A 19,388-nucleotide genomic window follows, 5' to 3' on the forward strand; every position below is an offset into this window, starting at 1 on the left:
GCTGTGCTGGATTTCGTTTTTGCTGGTTTAGATGCTTTGGACACTCTGCCACTGCTGTCCAGTGCCAGAGTGTAAGTGCTCCCTATGTAAATTGTTATTCTGATTGGATATACATGTTTGGCATATTTGTATCACCATGAAGTCCCTAGTAAAGTGCACTGGGTGTGCAAGGGCTGGTGATGGCAAATGCTACTAGTGGGCCTGCCGCACTGATTGTGCCACCCACAGGAGTAGCTCTAAAATGGTGTCTCAGGCCTGCCACTGCAGTGCCTATGGGCAGTTTAGAACTGCCATGTCCTCCTGGTCAGTGTCCCCACTGACCAGGCCTAACCCTTCCCTTTTCGTGCACATCAGTCACCCCTATGGAAGGCCCAAGGTACCCCCCTGGGCAGGGTGCAGTGTATGTGAAAGGTAGAGCATGTACTAGTGCAGGTGACATGCTCTGGTAGTGAATTACAGCCATTTTCGTTTTTCACTATTGTAAGGCTATCTTGCTCCATAGGTTAACATGGGGGATGCTGGCTACAGTGGTTAACAGCATTTCTTCCCATAGGAACAAGATAGGACATAAGTATCTAGTATCCCTGAACTCAGAATTTAATAATACATCTTTTAGGAAAGGTGGTTTTTAAATCCTGTGTTTGAGAACAGCACTTTTAGAAAGTTGCTGTTCTCTTGTCTGACCCTTCTGTGTGCCTGGGCCTGTTTGTGTATTGACTGTCTGGTTTGTGAGTGACAGGGGCTGGGGAATTCCCCCAGAGGCTGGATGAGTCAGCACTAGGCTGAATGAAGCAATTGCAACCTGAGTGGTGGGAGGAGTTAGCACCTGGGCTGAATAGGGCTGTGCCTGCCTGCCACAATGCTGGCTCCACCTCCTGCTGGGCGGCTGAGGACCCTGCCCCTCACTCTGAAAGGAAAGATGCAGCCAGCAAAACAAAGTGCTCAGGATCCACCCAGAACTGGTTCAGACCGGGCTCAGGGCCCACATGCACAGAGAGAACAAAGACTTTAGGGGTATAAGTACAGGACCCCTGACAACAGAAAATTAGATCATCCTGGAAATCAAGAAGGAACCTCTGCCAAGGAGAAAGCTGACTCTGAAGAAGGAAGACTGTCCTGCTGTTGCTCTGCTGGACTGACCTGCTGTTGCTTTGCTGCCAAGGAGAGGGGAAGGACTTTGCTGTGTGCTGTGTCCCCTGTCTTGAAGGAATCTCCAAGGGCCTGAGAAGAGCTGGCTCCCTGTTTTTGAAGTCCCAGGAACAAAAGGACTTCACCCCCAGTTTCCCTGAACTCTGCTGAGAGAGTTCTGTCCTTCCTAGAGTGCTTGATCCAGTTGTGGGGCCTCTGGAAGTTGATCCTGAGCTGGGAAGCTTGAAACTAAGCTTGAGAGACTTTTGAAGCTGAAAAGTGTTGCATCGCTCGCTTGCGGAGCGCATCCCCGACAGTGCGAGAAGTTTCCCGCCGCTACGAAGGTCGAGATCGGCGCAGCGCCTGACGCCGCTGCCGGAGCCGTCGCATCCTTCGTTTGCGGGACGCACCAGACCGGTGCGGGAGAATCGAACATCGCTGCGAGTGTCGTCGCAGAGCCTGTCGTCGCTGGGTGAGATCGCCGCACCGCTTGCTTGTGGACCGCATCACGACGCTGCGAACATCGTCGCAGAACCATCGCATCGAGGAGCTGCGAGAGAGAGGATCACCGCTGGACCGCGCATCGTCGCCCCGGAGATCGTCGCAGCCCCTACGAGAGCATCGCATCGTGCCTTTGCGAGAACAGACTTCCTACGGAACCTACGCACCGGAATCCACGCAAGCGGCCTTCCTCCCCTTACAGACCGGATTCGTCGCAACACGCCCGCTGCTGCAGCGGGGCTGTCGCATCGCCTCCCCAGGGTCTCAGGAGTAACGCATCGCTTGTTTTCCACCGCACCAGCTTCCTGCTTGTGGAACTTTGTTGCATCTAAAAGGTACTGTGAGTAAACGTGACGCAACTGTGAACTTTTCACGCATCTGTAGATTATTTTAACGCAACTTAAAGAACTTTGATTACAACCTGAAGAACTCTTTTGAAACCATATTCTTGAACTGTGTATGTTGGTTTTTGTCGTTTTGGTCTTGTGTAGTTTAGAATAAATATCTTTATTTTCCTAAACTGTTGTGGAATCAGTTTGTGGTGTTTTCACTGTGTTACTGTGAGTGTTGGTACAAATACTTTACGCATTGCCTCTGGTTAGCCTAGACTGCTCAGGCCAAGCTACCTAGAGGGTGAGCAGGGGTTATCTTAGAGGGTTATCTCCTTGCCCTGACTAGAAGCAAGGGTCCCTATTTGGACAGTGGTACCTACCTCTGCCAACTAGAGACCCCCAGTTCTAACATATATATATATAAGATTGTTTCACAGAAGAGTGCTGTGGCATAGCAGTGTTGCAGACTAGAGTGGCGTAGAGTGTAGTGGCATACAGTGCATTGATGTAGTCTGCAGTAGAGTGGCGTATAGTGGTGCAGAGTAGAGTTCAGTGGCATAGACCACCATGTTGTAGAGTAGAGTGGCTTAGAGTGAAGTGTTGTAGAATGGAGGAGTGCAGAGTAAAGTGAGTTGTGCAGGCTAGAGTGCAGTAGCATAGAGTGTAGTGGCGTACAGTACATTGGTGTTGAGTAGAGTGGTTCAGAATAGAATGCAGAGGCATAGAGTTGTTGTGTGGCGTTTTAGGCTCCGAGTGAATTTTCCTGATTCATGCCCTTATATAGGTACAATTCACATTGCCCCAATATCTTCTATCTTTGAAACTCTATTTTTCTATGATCAGATTTTTTTATCCAAATTTGTACTTTTTTTGGGCACAAAGTAATCTGCTTAAAGTAGAACTATTCCTAGAGAACTAGAATTCTTTGAAAACTTCTGAGGAACAATATTTGACCTTGTCCTCACTCCAACAATTTATATATTCTGTCATGGACTGGTCTTGACGTTTCTTCTGTATTTAAGAGCCATTTCATAAATGTGTTTTCATGATTGAATTGAATTGAATTGAAATGAGATTTATAATGCGCAGAACAGTAACCCGCAGGTATCAAGGCGCCTACAAAAATTATCAGAGAATGATCAGGAAAAAGACAAGAGACCTTACATATATGCTTGCCGAAAGAGGAGAGTTTTTAAGGCAGTACGAAAATTCTGTAAGGACGAGAGAGATCTCAGGTCCAGAGGAAGTTCATTCCACCACTTGGGAGCAAGAGTGGAGAAGGCTCTGCCACCCCATTTGGCTCTTCGTACACGGGGGGCTGTCAGACGCAGTTTCCCAGAGGAACGCAAGTTCCTACGGGGGATGTAGTGGGAGATGATGGACCCTATTCCGGTATCGCTATTTTTGGCGATGGCTCTATAGGTCATGCAAAGAACCTTGAACCGGATTCGGTGTTCTACCGGCAGCCAATGCAGCGTTTTCCTGGCTGCAGTGGCCGAGGAGCGTCTGGGAACATCCAAGACAAATCTGGCTATGGCGTTTTGGACCACTTGTAAGCGCTGCAGCTGGCCTTTGTTAAGTCCAGCATACAGCGCATTACAGTAGTCCAAGCGCGAGCCAATGAGGGCAACGGCTATTTGTTTCCTTGCCTGAAAGGAGAGATATTTCCTGATCCTGCGTAGGGTGTGGATCAAGCCCCAACAGGTGGAGACGGTTCTGCTCACCTGGCTGCCTAGGTCAAGGGCAGGATCTATCAGCACCCCGAGATTCTTAGCAGAAGTTGTAGGGGAAGGGCATGTTCCAAGTGAGTCAGGCCACCAATTGGCTGACCTGATGGTTTCTTTACCCCCAAACACCATCACCTCAGTCTTCTCCCCATTCAGTTTGAGAGAGTTCTGAATCATCCATTGACCAACCGCCTCCATACAAGATCTAAACTTGGAGGCGATTAGTTCATCTGAATGGGGAAGAGAGACGAGGATTTGAGTGTCGTCTGCGTAAGAAACTACCTCCATCCCGAACGATCTTATTAATTTGGCTAGTGGGGTAACATAGATATTAAAAAGGGTCGGGCTGAGTGCTGACCCTTGAGGAACCCCACATAGCACTGGTCGGGATGGAGATAGGAACTCCCCTAGCTTGACTCTTTGTTCCCTCCCCGTGAGGAAAGAGGTCAAAAGATCCAGGGCTGCGTTCTTCACCCCCACCTCCCTCAGCCGAGATGTAAGTACTGAAGGGGAGAGGGTGTCGAAAGCCGCAGTTAGATCTAGCAGGACCAGGAGAGAGGTCTGACCCTCATCTACTGTCGTGCGGATCTTATCGAGCACGATGGTGAGGGCTGACTCGGTGCTGAATTCTCTCCTAAATCCATGCTGGGTGGAGTCTAGGCATCCTGATCTTTCCACAAAAACGGTGAGATGCTTGTTAAGATGTGCCTCAAGCATCTTCGCTGGGGCAGGGAGCAGGGAGATAGGCCGGAAGTTTTTTAGGACCCCCGGGTCCAAAGAGGCCTTTTTCAACAGAGGTTTTACTACCGTCTTCTTCCATTCTATTGGGAAAATACCATCTCTGATGGCTAGATTCATTACCTCTAGCAACGGTGGTAGGAGGGTCTCCCTACACTGCTTGATGACTTTCAGAGGGCAGGTGTCCAGAGGGGAACCAGACTTGGTCTTAGTTAGTAGTAGCTCAAGATCTTGCAAGACCAGCGGGGGAAAAGAGTCCAGGGTGCATAATGGGGAGATTTCTGTGGTGGTCAAACTCATCTCTACCCTAGGTGTAGGTGCACTGAGACCTGCTCTTTGTTCCTCGAGGGCCAGGTGGATATCCCGGATCTTAGTATGGAAGAAGGAGGCAATCTTATCACAAAGATCCTGCGATGGAATAACAGGGTCAGGGGCTTGCAGTTTGACCAAGGAGTCAACAGTTTTAAAGAGCTCCTTCGGAGAGGAGAGCGAGGAGGTCACGGTAACAAAGTATTCTTGTTTAGCCTGCACTATTTCAGCTTTGTATTTTTAAACAAGAAGTCTATGAGCCTCCTTGTTCTTGAGGTCCCAACTAGCATGCCATAGCCTCTCCTTTCTCCTCACTTCTTGTCTAAGAAGCCTGAGGGAGTCGGAAAACCAGGGGGCAGAAGGTCTCTTTCTGGCTCGGCGCCGAGATTGAACAGGGGCCAATTTATTCAAGGCCTCGGTAGTGACCTGTTCAAAATGAGCGACTGCAGTCTGTACGCTGTCTAGGCCAGTGGTAGCAAGGCTTGCAGCCCAGGGCACGAAGGAATCGCTTTTAATGTTCCTGAAGTTTCTGGCAGTCTCCATAGTATGGTTCCCTATTTTACAAGAATTCACCCTATGATGTTTCAGAAGAAAAGGGACCGCTAAATGGTCAGACCAGGAAAGATGGATCGGGTCCTTAGTAGTCAGACGGGGGTCATTGGAGAAGATGCCATCCAAAGTGTGTCCTGCACGATGTGTGGCTCCAGTAACACGTTGCGTAAGCCCACATGATTCTAAGGCCTCAGTGAGACAAGAAGTATCCGAAAGGTCGAGCCGTTCTAGGTGGTAGTTAAAGTCACCCATGATGGTAAAGTTGTCACGGCCAAAATAAGGTTCGAGGGACTAGAGGAGGTTATGCGTGAAGTGGGTTCTGGAACCAGGGGGTCGATAGACTAAGATACCGGCGAAGAAGGGGCGTTGCGCTTCTTTTATTGTGAAATGAAGTGCTTGAAAACTGTCAGGAAAATCAGGTATGGGTACTATGTGGCATTGTAGGTGATCCTTATAAAGGATCGCTATCCCCCCTCCCACTCGTCCCTGTCTATCGAGTCTGATTCATTTGGACAGCATTTTTCAAATGTCATCTATATGCTTTGAATTAAACATTTCCTTTAAATGGGTACAGCATGAATGCTCTTTTCATGTACAACCATTTCGAATGGTGGCCCACAACGCTGGGCACCGTACAAACACCCACGGACCACGCACGCAAACTGGGATTCATCCTGGACTCCTCCCTCACGATGACCAAGCAAGTCAATGCAGTCTCGTCCTCTTGTTTCAATACCCTGCGCATGCTCCGAAAGATCTTCCAGTGGATCCCCACCAAAACCAGAAAGACGGTCACCCAGGCCCTCGTCACCAGCCGACTGGACTACGGGAATGCCCTATATGCAGGAACCACAGCCAAACTGCAGAGACGCCTTCAGCGCATACAGAACACCTCCGCATGACTCATCAGCGACATCTCTCGCCACAGCCATATATCCGCCCACCTGAGAAACCTGCACTGGCTCCCCGTCAGCAAGAGGATCACGTTCAGACTGCTCACCCATGTACACAAAGCGCTCCACAACATGGGCCCGAATACCTCAACAACCGCCTCTCGTTCTACACCCCCACCCGCCAGCTCCGGTCCACCAGCCTTGCCCTCGCCACCGTCCCGCGGATTTGCAGAACCACCACCGGAGTAAGATCATTCTCCTACCTGGCAGCCAAGACATGGAACTCCCTCCCCGCACACCTACGACTGACCCAGGACCATCTCACCTTCAGGAAACACCTCAAGACCTGGCTATTCGAGCAATAGCGGCACCCCCCTACAGCGCCTTGAGACCCTCACGGGTGAGTAGCGCGCTCTACAAATGTATTGATTGATTGATTGAATGCATTTTTATGTATTTGGGTGGAGTTTTAACACATCATGTTTTAGATATGTTTTATGTATTTAGGACTTAGTAATGTCGTACATAATAAAGTGGAGTGGTGTTGTGTGGCATTTCAGGCTCCAAGTGAATTTTTCAGATTCATGCCCTTATATACGTACTTTTCACATTGCCCTAATATAGGCATAAATCAAGCCCTTATTTAGACATAACCCATGCAGACCAAATACAGGCATGGCTATTTCCACCCATACCAAACGTCACAACGATTTCTTGGAAAAACGGCTTAAGCAGTCAGGGACCTTCCCTTGCTTGAATATTGATTTATACAAGAACTCATGCACTTTGCAAAGAACGACTATTCCCAAGGGGTTCTTCACCTGACGGTATTATGCCCGACTTTACGTCAAACTATGGCATTTCTAGACACCTTCAAGGTATATATATACCTTCACTTGCTCTAGCAAGACACTGTGGTTCGGAGCAGTTTGACTATCTACTTGCCCGACGTAGCTCGCTACAGCAAGTGCCGAAGGAAGCTGACACTCCAGCTGATGCACTGATCAAGAGGCTGCCATTCTCTCGCCAAGGATACAGCTCCAGTGTTTCTAAGTTCCCTTGCGGGGTGTTGGGAAATTGAGTCCCAAGACTGTGATACCAGACCTCCTTCATTCTAAACTAATGTATGGAGCTGATTAGAACCTAGAGAAATCTTGGATAGATTCTTGGCAAAGAAAACTAAAACCTATGCTACACAATACTTACTTCTTCCCACGTACCAGACTTAGGTTAGGTACATTGGGGTAGGCGTATTTTAGAAGCACCAGTTGAGTATTTTTAGTCATTGTTATTTATGTATGTATTTATATATGGTTTAGGAACCATACAATGCTCTTACAGTATTATTTTATAATATTGTTCTTGCTGTACACATTATACTTTGCAGTCTGCATTACGATTGTAGCAGTTCACTTTTCTTGCATGAGAAAGAAGACTGTTCAATAAACGTTTTATTGAAAAAGCCTGTCTCTCTATTTCTCTGCAACTCTTTAGAAACGAAGCATGCTTATCTATAGTTTCTGCAACTCTAGAGATATATTTTTTATTCTTGGGAAACAAAGTTGTCATGTTTATGCGGTTGTCAGAAACTAATCCCTTCTTGTGAATTCGAGAAAGTTTCTAGTGACCTCTGAGCTAGCTGGCACTCACTATTAAGTTTAATATATTCGATAGAGACCTAGTCGACCTCAGTCCTACGTCTAATCTATAAGATATATTATCCCAATGCGCAGAGCCTATTGGGAATATAGGAACTACACTACATGGCACCCAACATTTGGTAAGGCACTAATTTATTGCAAGATACTAAAGTAACTCAGTCGTGCTTTTCTCAGAGACCCCTTTTCCTGTAAAATACTCCAATAGACGTCTGGAGTGGGTAAAGGGATAAAATATCTGCCATAGCTGAGTAGGACGAAAATCCTATGTATTCGTTTTTGGTTTTTCAATGTTGAAGGATACAGTGTTCCAAAATACTGTGCACCTTATCTTTGTTTTCCTGAAACTTGCTCTGCAAACTTTCATTAAACAAAAAGGCCGACGAAGTGCTTCCCGGGGCCGGTGGAGCTACAAGCGAAAACGCTGTACGAGCTCTTAATGCAACAGGCTTTAATGAAGCTGATGATGATGCTATAGGCATTCCAGAAAATCTAAGGAGAGCCATCACTAGAAAACTTATAACAAATGGCCTATCATCAAGAGGTGGTAGGGAAATTTTTGTAATAGAGGCACATGAATATCGTCAGACAGAGGTATTCTATTCATGGATTATCTTCCCTGAAGCAAATCCAGTATCACATGTGTTTCACTTCTACAAAGAAGAGGAACATCCAACAGAATACATTCCTTTCGAGGATGTTGAACTTCCACTAACATACAAGTAGCATGTGCTCTCGTTTAAAGGCGCCCTACAACATCAAAATCACATTATCAGGCTCAGTCCAGTAGGTAGACCAGGAGCAACATGGCCGGTATTAGCCAGCTATACACCACATCCTGCCATTGAAGAAATGTCAGATGCGTAACTATTAGTTCAACTAAAACAACTAATAAGAATACATAGACAATTGGTTCAATATGTTATGTGGACTCTAACAGTCAAACCTCCTATAAGGATTCCACAACACACCCCTTACCAGGGGAACACAGATAAAATAACACCAGAGACTACAATCAGTCATTGGTAAATTTCCCGCAAAAAGAGAACAAATTCCATTCTGGTTAGCTCAAACAATTACTCAAATCAAGGCAGTATTTCCTGATACTAACCCTCATGAGAAACACAGGATACTAACGATCTGTTTACCAATGGGGATCGCACCACACCTGGAGGACTGTGACACTTGAGGTACAGTCTTTGCTGCAATCTATACCAAAACACATGGTGTTCCATCTACGGCGGGAATATCAGATGTCCTGAAACAGATTCAAAACTAATACCGGGCAGAGCCTGCTTTAAATCAAGGTATGAAATTACTGAAAGATTTCAAACAGGGCTCAACAATAATATTAGCTAATATTAAAGGTGAAGCAGCATCCGTGGCGATCCGCCAAAAGCTAGGAGAAATTGATGTAACTGAGCAACCACAAGAACAAGCCAGAATAATAGAAAAATCCTATGAAGAACTAGGTAGAGAAACTGACTGAAAGTCCTGAAGAGGATTTTCATTGAAAACACACTCACTCTTCCTAAAATGAAGTGGGAGAACACTAAACAAAATTCTAAGGAGAAGCGTTCTCAATCCCGAGGTAGAGCTCCTCAAAAGGAGCCCTCTGAAAGAAGGTATAACCTCAAGGATAGGGATAATTTGAAAAAACCTGATAGATATCAAGATACTGATACACGTTCCTCTCGTACCTTTAAGACTTCATCACAGAAATCCAAAAGATGAGGACAGTCAGAATACAAGGAAAAACGTGTGAAGTCCAAAGACGATCAACACGTTCCAAAAAATAAGAAAACTCAATTCACCAAAAAGAAGGCAGCAGGTCTAAAAATCAGACATGCCGAGGATCTTGACGACACAACTCAAGTACGGGGAATGAGCTCAGACAATGTTGGACAGCGCAGCAGAAGTAACCGTAGCTCGCTAGATCTTGAAGGATCATCTGGAGTTAGTGGACTTGAATGAGTACATCCAAGTTGAAACTGGTGATACCAGGGTTGGTGTCCCACATAAGTTATATGAAATAACACTCTGGATGGAGGGGGATATAACTAGAAAAATAATAGCACTCTTTTGGGAGACGCTCTCTAAGGGTTATGACATTCTTCTAGCCGAACAAGACTGGCCACCTGAATTTGTCAGTGAGTGCCCACATGGCGAAGACATCATTATGCCAGCCTTTTCCAATCATATTCCAATTCATAAAAAATATACTTACGCAAGGAAATGGGCAGTAGCCCAGACTCCTGCATTATATAAAAATCATGTAGGATAGGAGGAGGATTCTCCTCAAGATAACATCCAGTTAAACACTCAACCAACTGCACAGAGGCAGTACCCAGTTAAGCAAGAAGCTAAAAAACAAGTCAGGGATATACTAGATCAACTTGAGTACCAAGGGGTGATTGAAACATGCACCTCATCAATGAACAATCCTTTGTTTCCTGTCTCCAAACCAGACAATACATTTTGCCTAGTTTTGGATTACAGACATTTAAACACCTGTTGCAAAACTTTTGCAGTACAAAATGCACACAGTGCAGCACTAATGAACAACATATTGCGTAAAAAATATAAAACAACATTAGATATTTCTAACGGTTTCTTCTGTCGAAACATTGCACCAGAAAGCAAGTATTTGACCGCTTTCTCAATCATGGGGACACAGGGTCAATTCTGTCGTCTCCCCAGGGATTCAAGAATAGTCCAGGGTTATTTTCAGCCAGAGTAACAGAGTTACTACAAACCTATGATGATGAGGCATTATCATATGTCGATGACATCTATCTAACAGACGATGACTTGGATAGACACTTGAACAGGGTGAACACCATAATATTGGCTTCACCTCTGAAGGGTACAAATTACATTTTAAGAAACCAAGAATTGCCCCCCTCAACGTCCTTTTCCTAGGATATGAGTTATCAAGTGAAGGCAAAAGCATGGCAGTCAACTTTTTAGAAAAGTGCGCTGCTCCAGCCTCCAAAAATGCTGAAAAACTTATAGTCAGTTCTAGGTTTCCTAAATTTTGACAGAACTTACATTCTAAATTACGCAGAAAGGGTTAAACCTCTCTATGAATTAATCAAACCTGATTTTAAAACAGTTAATTGGACTCAAAAACATACAGAAATTTTGCGTTCTGTACCAACAGACATGTTAACAACAACACATTTACAAACACGCGTAAACGTAAGCAACCTAGTGATCCGAATCATTCCAGGAAGATGCAGATTCACGTACTTAACGTTTAATGAAGGAGAAAAAGTACAGATAGCTTAAAAATCACACTTGTACACACAAGCTGAAATGAAATTCACTTCTACAGAAAAAATTCTGACAGCGGTTCAAACTGCAGTAGCAAAAGAGAGAGCCCTCGCACAGGGTAAGCGCATAATGATCGTTACTCCTGTACCTGCCTTAGAGGCAGTGACAAAAGTGAACATTCGGAATGCAAAGGTTTTATATCCGAGATGGATACAATGGGTTAATTCTCTTGCTGCCACAGACGTTGAATACGTTTTTGACCCCTATTTGAAAACACAAGAATTTCTACAATACAAACAAGAGTGTCCTCTGCCCACTGAGATTCTGCCTCTAGAACAGTACGGATGTATAATTTATACAGACGGATCAGCACAACCCGCAATTGGGGGTAAACATGCATATAGTCCTGCATACGCGATCGTTAAAGGTCGTTGGCGCAATGGAAAATTCTGACCTATGGTCACTAAAATGCAATCTCTAGGAGATTGTACAGCTTAGCAAGCTGAACTACAAGCATTCAAGATGGCACTTGAAAATACTGATCGCGAATTCCCCACACTGATAGTGTGCGATTCCTATTATTGCGTTCAATCTTATAATGAATACTTGCAGAACTAGATTGAAAACCGTTTCAAAGATGCGAAAGGTGACACAATCAAGCATAAGTTGCTTTGGGAACAAGTAGTTCAGTTACGAAAAGAACTACAAAAAGCTCACGTGATCCATACACTGAGTCATCAACGTGATGGCGTTCACGTTGCAGGGAATTCATTGGCTGATGAAGTCGCGAAGGAACTGTGCAAACGGCTTCCGTAGCTGCAATCACTCGTTCAAAAACGAAAATAGGTGGCAAAATAATACAAGCTGTCAATGCTTCAAGCAAAGACAGTGGTAAAACATTACCAAAAGGCTTTCCACTCAAATACTCAATTATAACTGATGCAAATCATGTTCCTTTTGCTCGAATCCCTTGAGTCGGGGATAGCGTAATTCCAAACATGGCACATAGATTAGGACTAATCTTAGCAGCACATGTAGGGTTCGCTGCTGCAAACGCAGGTGTTTCTGTCATAGTGTCGTTATTAAAACAGAGATACTGGTGACAGCGCATGAGGAAACAAACCAGAAACTATGTTTTGGAATGTGAAATCTGCCAAAAGATGAAAGTGTCTACAGTGAAACGTCCTGCGCAGACACCCCTGCTAATTTCAGATAAACCATTGGCTTGTGTTTACCTGGACCACTGCGGTCCCTTGCAGAGGGATGGTAACTATAAATATACCATGGTCGCAGTGGATTTGTGCTCAAGATTCATTTGGATGTGGCCTCAGCGATCGGCTGACGCCTGAACTGTTATAAAAGATTTGCGGGTCTTTATCGGCACATACGCAGTCGGCACGCTACATTCTGACCAGGGTCCTGCGTTTAGCTCAAAAGCTTACAAGGAGGCCATGGCCAATCTGGGCGTTGCATTGCGGTATTCTAGTCCATTCCATCCTGAGGAAAATTCTGTTGTGGAGAGAAAAACCTGGGACATAAAGCAATCTATAACAGCTAGGGTACTAGGCTCGGGTGACGGGTGGGTCAAACATCTAATAAGTGTCCAACGTAGTCTTAACAATTTGCCAAGAAGTTCTCTAGGGGGAATCACTCCATATGAAATCCTTTTTGGAACTAGAATGATTGTTCAGGACCTTGATGGTCACACTTCAGTGGTAGATCAAAAACATTTTGATATCAAAACCGTTTGGCTGTTTTGCAGGACTTAAATGAAACAAGAAAAAGTCAAAGCAACGCATTACAGGAGCCAGCGACCACTGAAGAGAAACCACCCGTCCCAGCAAGGCCTGCCTGGATTCCAAAGATTGGGGATCTGGTCAGAGAAAAGATCGCGGACAGGAAGGAATTTGGGCCTTCTTACAGACAACCAGTACCTGTGCTAGCGATCCACGGATCAAGAACAGTGTTACTGCCGCCCCTTACTGGAAGAAAGGAGAACAGGTTTGTATCCATCGACCTGTTCAAACCACATCATGTGGCCAATCATAAGTAGTAGGCCAAGTGGACTCCAAAGATGTAGCAGATGCCCGAATCTGGCTACAATCCAAGAGGTTCAAACTGAGAGACTGATAACCTTTGAAGACTCTGCAGTACAGAATAAAGGACTATGCAACAAAGCCATGGAACTTGTGCCTCTTGAGACCCAAATAACAGTTTGCCAAGAAACACCTGTCTACAATGAAATAGCATCTGACTTTACTAATATGATGAGTGATCAAATGGTTCCAGCGATTTCATCGAATCCTGAAGCAATCCCTACAATTATCAAAACTGCCTCTGGCTATTTCATTAACTTTGATATGTTTTCCGAGGATCCCAGTAAACCTGAAACGACGTCAGCTAAAAGAACTTTTAAAGAACAAACAACAAACTCTTTCATCAACTGGAAAAGACATATCTGATTTCACCATGGTTTGAAGTATGGATTGTTTTAGGTATACTTTTTCTTCTACTTTGGTTGACTCTGGTATTTACCTTGGGAATGCAGGTCAATGGGAGATATAGTACAAAGGTCACAGCAAGTAAGAACATCAACTTAATCCTCAAGCCACACAAATCATCCCATCGTGAACAAAGAGACTTGTCATCAGTGAACATCACAGCCGTTCCTATACCTGGTGGTATAGCTTGGGACAGAACTGATTATGACATCTTTGGTCCTGCAGAGCTGTTGAAGATTCCACACCAATTCAAGGTTTCCTTGAGTGACTTTGTTTCACCCAGCACCTTTTCTGATGATTGGGACTTTGAGTCTGTTGATAATATGATGTCAGACTTAGAAATGTCTGCAACATTTACAAATCATGATTACTTAGAAGGTTTATCAGATTATGAACAAATGTACTGTTATAATCACTATGGTCATAATTTCTTGCATAAATCTGCAAACACTAGAAATGCACTGAAATGTAACCAATGGGAACATTGTCCTATGCCACCGAAGGGTAGCTCAAAAACATTTTATTACAAATTTCCATACTTTTCAGGTTTTAATGTTTCAAATCCAGAAACATTTTACTTTAAAAATGTAAATAAGACTGGTATGAAAAGTATGTTGACGAATACAAAGCAAATTTATTCTGCGGCCTTTTATGCTCAGCTGTCTACATTAGGCTTTGACTTTTGGAAAGACGCCATTGAGACAAAAACGGGTCTGGGGCACAAAGGCCTGGCAGGTGCAGGGATTAGAAGCCTTATTTAGAGCCTGCATTATCCCAGAACAAATAATGTTTTTGAATGACACTGTTCAACAGACATCTTGTCTTGGATTAGCTAAGATAAAAGATTTAAACAAACCGTTCATACCTACACCTAAACCGGATAGTGAAAACACTACAGAAGGGGTGGTCGACGTAAATACTATTTTACTTAACAACAGAACAGATCCTTAATGGAAAAAATGGTTAATTTGGTCCACAGACCCAAACAACTGTCAAGATAGATTCCTGAATAAGACACAAGGGTTCACATTCACTAGGCCAGATCCAAGATATGTCAAGAGACATCATCCAGGGATAGTAACATCATACAGAGTGGGAAAACTGTGCCTTGAATGGCTACAAAAATCTACATTGAAAGAAGTAAAACAACACTTATCTTTACTTAAAGATGGCGTTTATTTGAGGGACTTCTTACAAGGACCTACTAAACCGCGTCATAAACCTTTTATATACGCCGGTATCTATGCCCTATATAATGAAGCATGGAAAACAACGCAAGCAGAGACTGCAGAACGAATATGAGAAATTGATCGTATTAATTTAGAGAAATCTCTCTCTGTAGTTGACAATGGGTTAACGACTCTGTCATCCAGAATATTTTCTTTGGACAGCATAGTATCCTCTGCCATAGACATAATGGAACGGGATTTGGTCATGTTACAACATGGTCAGTCAAAATTCCGTTCTGTAATGCTATTGGGCTGGACGTTACAAAACCTTCATTCTGGCTATGTGCCTTGGCGTCTAATCAACACCACGTCATTGTTTTCTGAATTTAACCTTACAGATAAACAAATCATATTGGCACAGAGGGGAGCAGACTATACGGTGCTGAGCATTGAAAAACTGGAAAGATTACCATTAACTGTTTCTGAGAAACCAGCAAAAGAATGGATAATACACTGTACAATCACTCTGCCTGTTACGAATTTCCATTTTCAGTATTGTTTAAAACATATAAAAGCAGGCGTATATGAAAGGTTGGGTAAAGAATACTTCAAGACATCCTAGGATTTCCCTTATACACACAAATGTTGGAGTGGGGGAAAAGAAGTGTTTCTTAGTGGTACGAATTGTGAAAATGCACTAAGCGGTACACTCTTATGTCAGCGTATTAATTTACATGGGGCCTGCGATGGTTCCTCAACAACTTATACTGCCACCTGCAAGGTTCTCCAGCTGCAATGATTGATCCAATTTTTAGGCAGCTTTCTAATGGAAGTTACATTATGTTGAATGATAACAGCTGCTGTGGCATGTTGCCAGGAACCCCCTATCTCGTAACTGTGTCAGCCAGGGTCACTTGCCGTATTCAAGTATTGTTTACTAAAACTAACGCAGACGGGGAATCGCCGTTATGACCTTCACTGAACATCTCTTCTATACGAATTGATACTTTAAGCAGAATGAAAGCCATTCTTTTACAAAAAAACTGTGCCACTGACCTCGGCCAAAGAGACGTGTGATTTGCAAGGTGCAAGGACTTCTGCAGAGATACATGCGCTTTTATCGACAAACTGCCCTATACATTTCTCAGAAATGTTAGGTAATATCTTAAACATGTCTGATACGAGTGGTATTTTACATGTATTTAAGACGATTTTTTTCGGGACTGTTAGCACCCTTTGAAGCAGTCCTAGGCATATTTCCAAACTTCTTGCACTTTGTGTTTGGCGGACTGCCTCTTATTTTGGGACTTGTAGCAGGGATAGTATTTTTGCTCATTCTGCTCCGATATGGCAAGCCAAGTCACCATCGATACCCAGTTCACCATGGAGAACACTCTCCTGGCAATGATGTGTCGTGAGCGCATGATACAGATACTGGGATTGACTTGTTTAAGAGATACCACGTGGTTTCTATCATTCCGACCAATCTGGCAAGATTGCATCTTACCTGTTCTACGATGCCTGCTATGTGGACAAAAATGCGTGCTGGACATCTGTCTAACACTCCCATCAGTGCTGCCAACGGAAGTTGATACTTTGCTTTAACCAGTAACGGCTCATGCACTGTGTTGTCCCCAGTGGCTACCAATCCTGAGGACTGCAAAAACAACATTCCAGTTTGAACCCAGCCATATGCAAATCAGTCTTGACCTTGTGCCTCATGGGAACAGTCCAGCCCGAACTGTCAAGCCAGGTCCTCCCTGGACTGGAAACAAGCATCCCTGGACCGGTTTCGGGGTTTCACCCCTCCACAGCCAGGATAGCTTGATTTCAGTGGCATGGAGAGCACGGGACTCACATCTGAGCACACCCATCCCACTCGGGGTGACAGATGTAAAAATAACAGTTGGTGGACAGAATGCAGAACAATGTCATGCATTTACCCCAGTACAGAGATCTGGGCCTGAATCCATAATTTTTTTGCTCACCATGCCATTCCAGTTTGAACACAGCCATATGCAAATCAGTCTTGACCCTGTGCCTAATGGGAATTGTCCAACCCGAACTGACAAGCCTGTTCTCAGGACACCCCCGCGCCGCACGGCCACCAGCTGTGTGTGTGCCCCTTGCCTCGCTGCTGCCCGCAGCCTTGCCGTGACTGCCTCTCTGTTCCCTGCCCTTCCGCCGCATTTTGCGTGCGTGTGCTTTGCTTGTAACTGAATTAACCTTTATTTAGTTTTGTAACTGTTATTTCATCTCTGTATATCGTCACGTCCCCTGCACGCTGTTGTGAAGGCTCATTGTTGCTGTCTCTGTCCCCCTGTGCCCGCCCCGCTCCCCGCTTCCCGCCGCCGTCCAAGTGGCCACGCCCCCTTTTTGTTCTGTGCCCTCCCCGCTCCCGCCTCCCAGCTGCTCCTCCCTCCCTCCCACTTCGCCATAAATGGCGACCGCGCGTACGCGCAGCATTCACGCGCAGCGGGCGCACCGATTGTGCGCCGAAGGCGCGCCAAAGGCAAGCCCGTCTGCGCTCGTCCGCGCCTGGACCACGCCCAGCACCAGGACCCCTGGCCCCCGCCGATGCAAGACTACCCGACGGACCTACGACGCCGCCACCCTCAACGCACTCAATGCCGGCCGGAACCCTGCCTGCTACCGAGCCACCCCGAGACGCACCCACGGACCCTTCGCCTGCCAAGCCTGCCGATTCACCTGCCTCCGGACCTGCACAACCTCCGCCAAGTCGAGCACCAGCAGCAACCACCTGAAGTGCATCCTGCTGAACACCCGCTCCGTCCACAGGCACGCCGTGGAACTCTGGGACCTGCTCGACGTGACAGCACCGGACGTCGCCTTCCTCACCGAAACCTGGATGAACGCCTCCTCAGCGCCCGACATCGCCATAGCCATCCCGGACGGCTACAAGATCACCCTGAGAGGCCGCGTCAACCAGACGCGGGAGGAGGCGTTGTCATCGTACACAAGAACACCATCCGCATCTCGACTAACTCCGACGGAACCTTCACCGCCGCCGAACACCTGCACTTCCAGATACACACGGACCCCAAGACCACCCTCAGAGGCACCCTCATCTACAGACCACCGGGACCACGCACACAATTCAGCGAAGACATCTCAGACTTCATCAGCCCGCACGCCCTTCCCTCCGCCGACTACATCCTCCTAGGAGACCTCAACTTTCACCTGGAGAACAACAACGACAGAAACACCACCGCCCTGCTGGACAACCTCGCCAACCTCGGACTCAAGCAACTTGTGAACACCCCCACCCACTACGCCAGCCACACGCTTGACCCCGTCTTCTCATCCAGCAAGCACATCTCCTTCAGCCACACCACCGGACTCCACTGGACCGACCACAGCTGCGTCCACTTCAGCTTCAGAAGAACTACGACCCACCACCACCCGCAACAGGTCCCCCGCCGAAGCTGGAGCAAGATCACCTCCGAGCAGCTCACCGCCTCCCTCAGCCAGAACACTCTGACCAGTACAACGGACCCCAACGAAGCAGCCAGCAACCTCACCAAGTGGCTGACCGCCTGCGCCGATGACCTCGCACCACTAAAGAACCCTCCCAGCAGACCCGGCAGCAAGAAAACCCCCTGGTTCACCGACGAACTCAAGGAATCCAAGAAGAACTGCCGCACCCTCGAGAAAGCCTGGCGGCTCGACCACACCACAGACAACAGGACCGCCCTCAAGCACGCCATCCGCAAACACCATCAGCTCATCCACACCACCAAGAAGATGGCACTCAAAGAACGACTGGACAACAGCACCCACAACAGCAAGGAACTCTTCAGCATCGTCAAAGAGTTCTCCAACCCCAGTGCCGGAAACAATGACATCACTCCCTCGCAAGACCTCTGCAACTCACTCGCCTCGTTCTTCCACCGCAAGATCGCCGACATACACAACAGCTTCGACGCACAGACCACGCACCCTACCACCGAACCAGCGCCCGCCACCACCACCCTCTGCAACTGGACCCCGATCAGCACCGAAGACACCACCCCCGCGATGAACTCCATCCACTCCGGATCACCAACCGACCCGTGCCCACACCACATCTTCAACAAAGCCGACACCACCATCGCACCCCATCTCAGAGACACCATCAACTCCTCCTTCCACACCGCCACCTTCCCGGAGAGCTGGAAGCACGCCGAGCTGACCGCCCTCCTGTAGAAACCAACGGCGGACCCCACCGACCTCAAGAACTACCGTCCCATCTCACTTCTTCCTTTTCCGGCCAAAGTCATCGAGAAGACCGTCAACAAACAGCTTGCCGCCTTCCTCAAGACGAACGGATTTCTCGACCCCTCGCAGTCCGGGTTTCGGGCCAACCACAGCACCGAGACCGCCCTCATCGCCGCCACCGACGACATCAGAACCCTGATCGACAACGGGGAAACAGCGGCCCTCATCCTCCTGGACCTCTCTGCAGCATTCGACACCGTCTGCCACCGCACCCTAGTCGAGCGCCTCAGCAACCTCGGAATCCGAGAGAAAGCGCTGGAGTGGATCATCTCGTTCCTCACTGGAAGAACCCAGAGAGTCCGCCTCCCTCCGTTCAGATCCGAGGC

The sequence above is a fragment of the Lissotriton vulgaris genome, chromosome 4_1 (assembly GCF_964263255.1).
Source record: "Lissotriton vulgaris chromosome 4_1, aLisVul1.2, whole genome shotgun sequence".
Classification (NCBI taxonomy): domain Eukaryota; kingdom Metazoa; phylum Chordata; class Amphibia; order Caudata; family Salamandridae; genus Lissotriton; species Lissotriton vulgaris.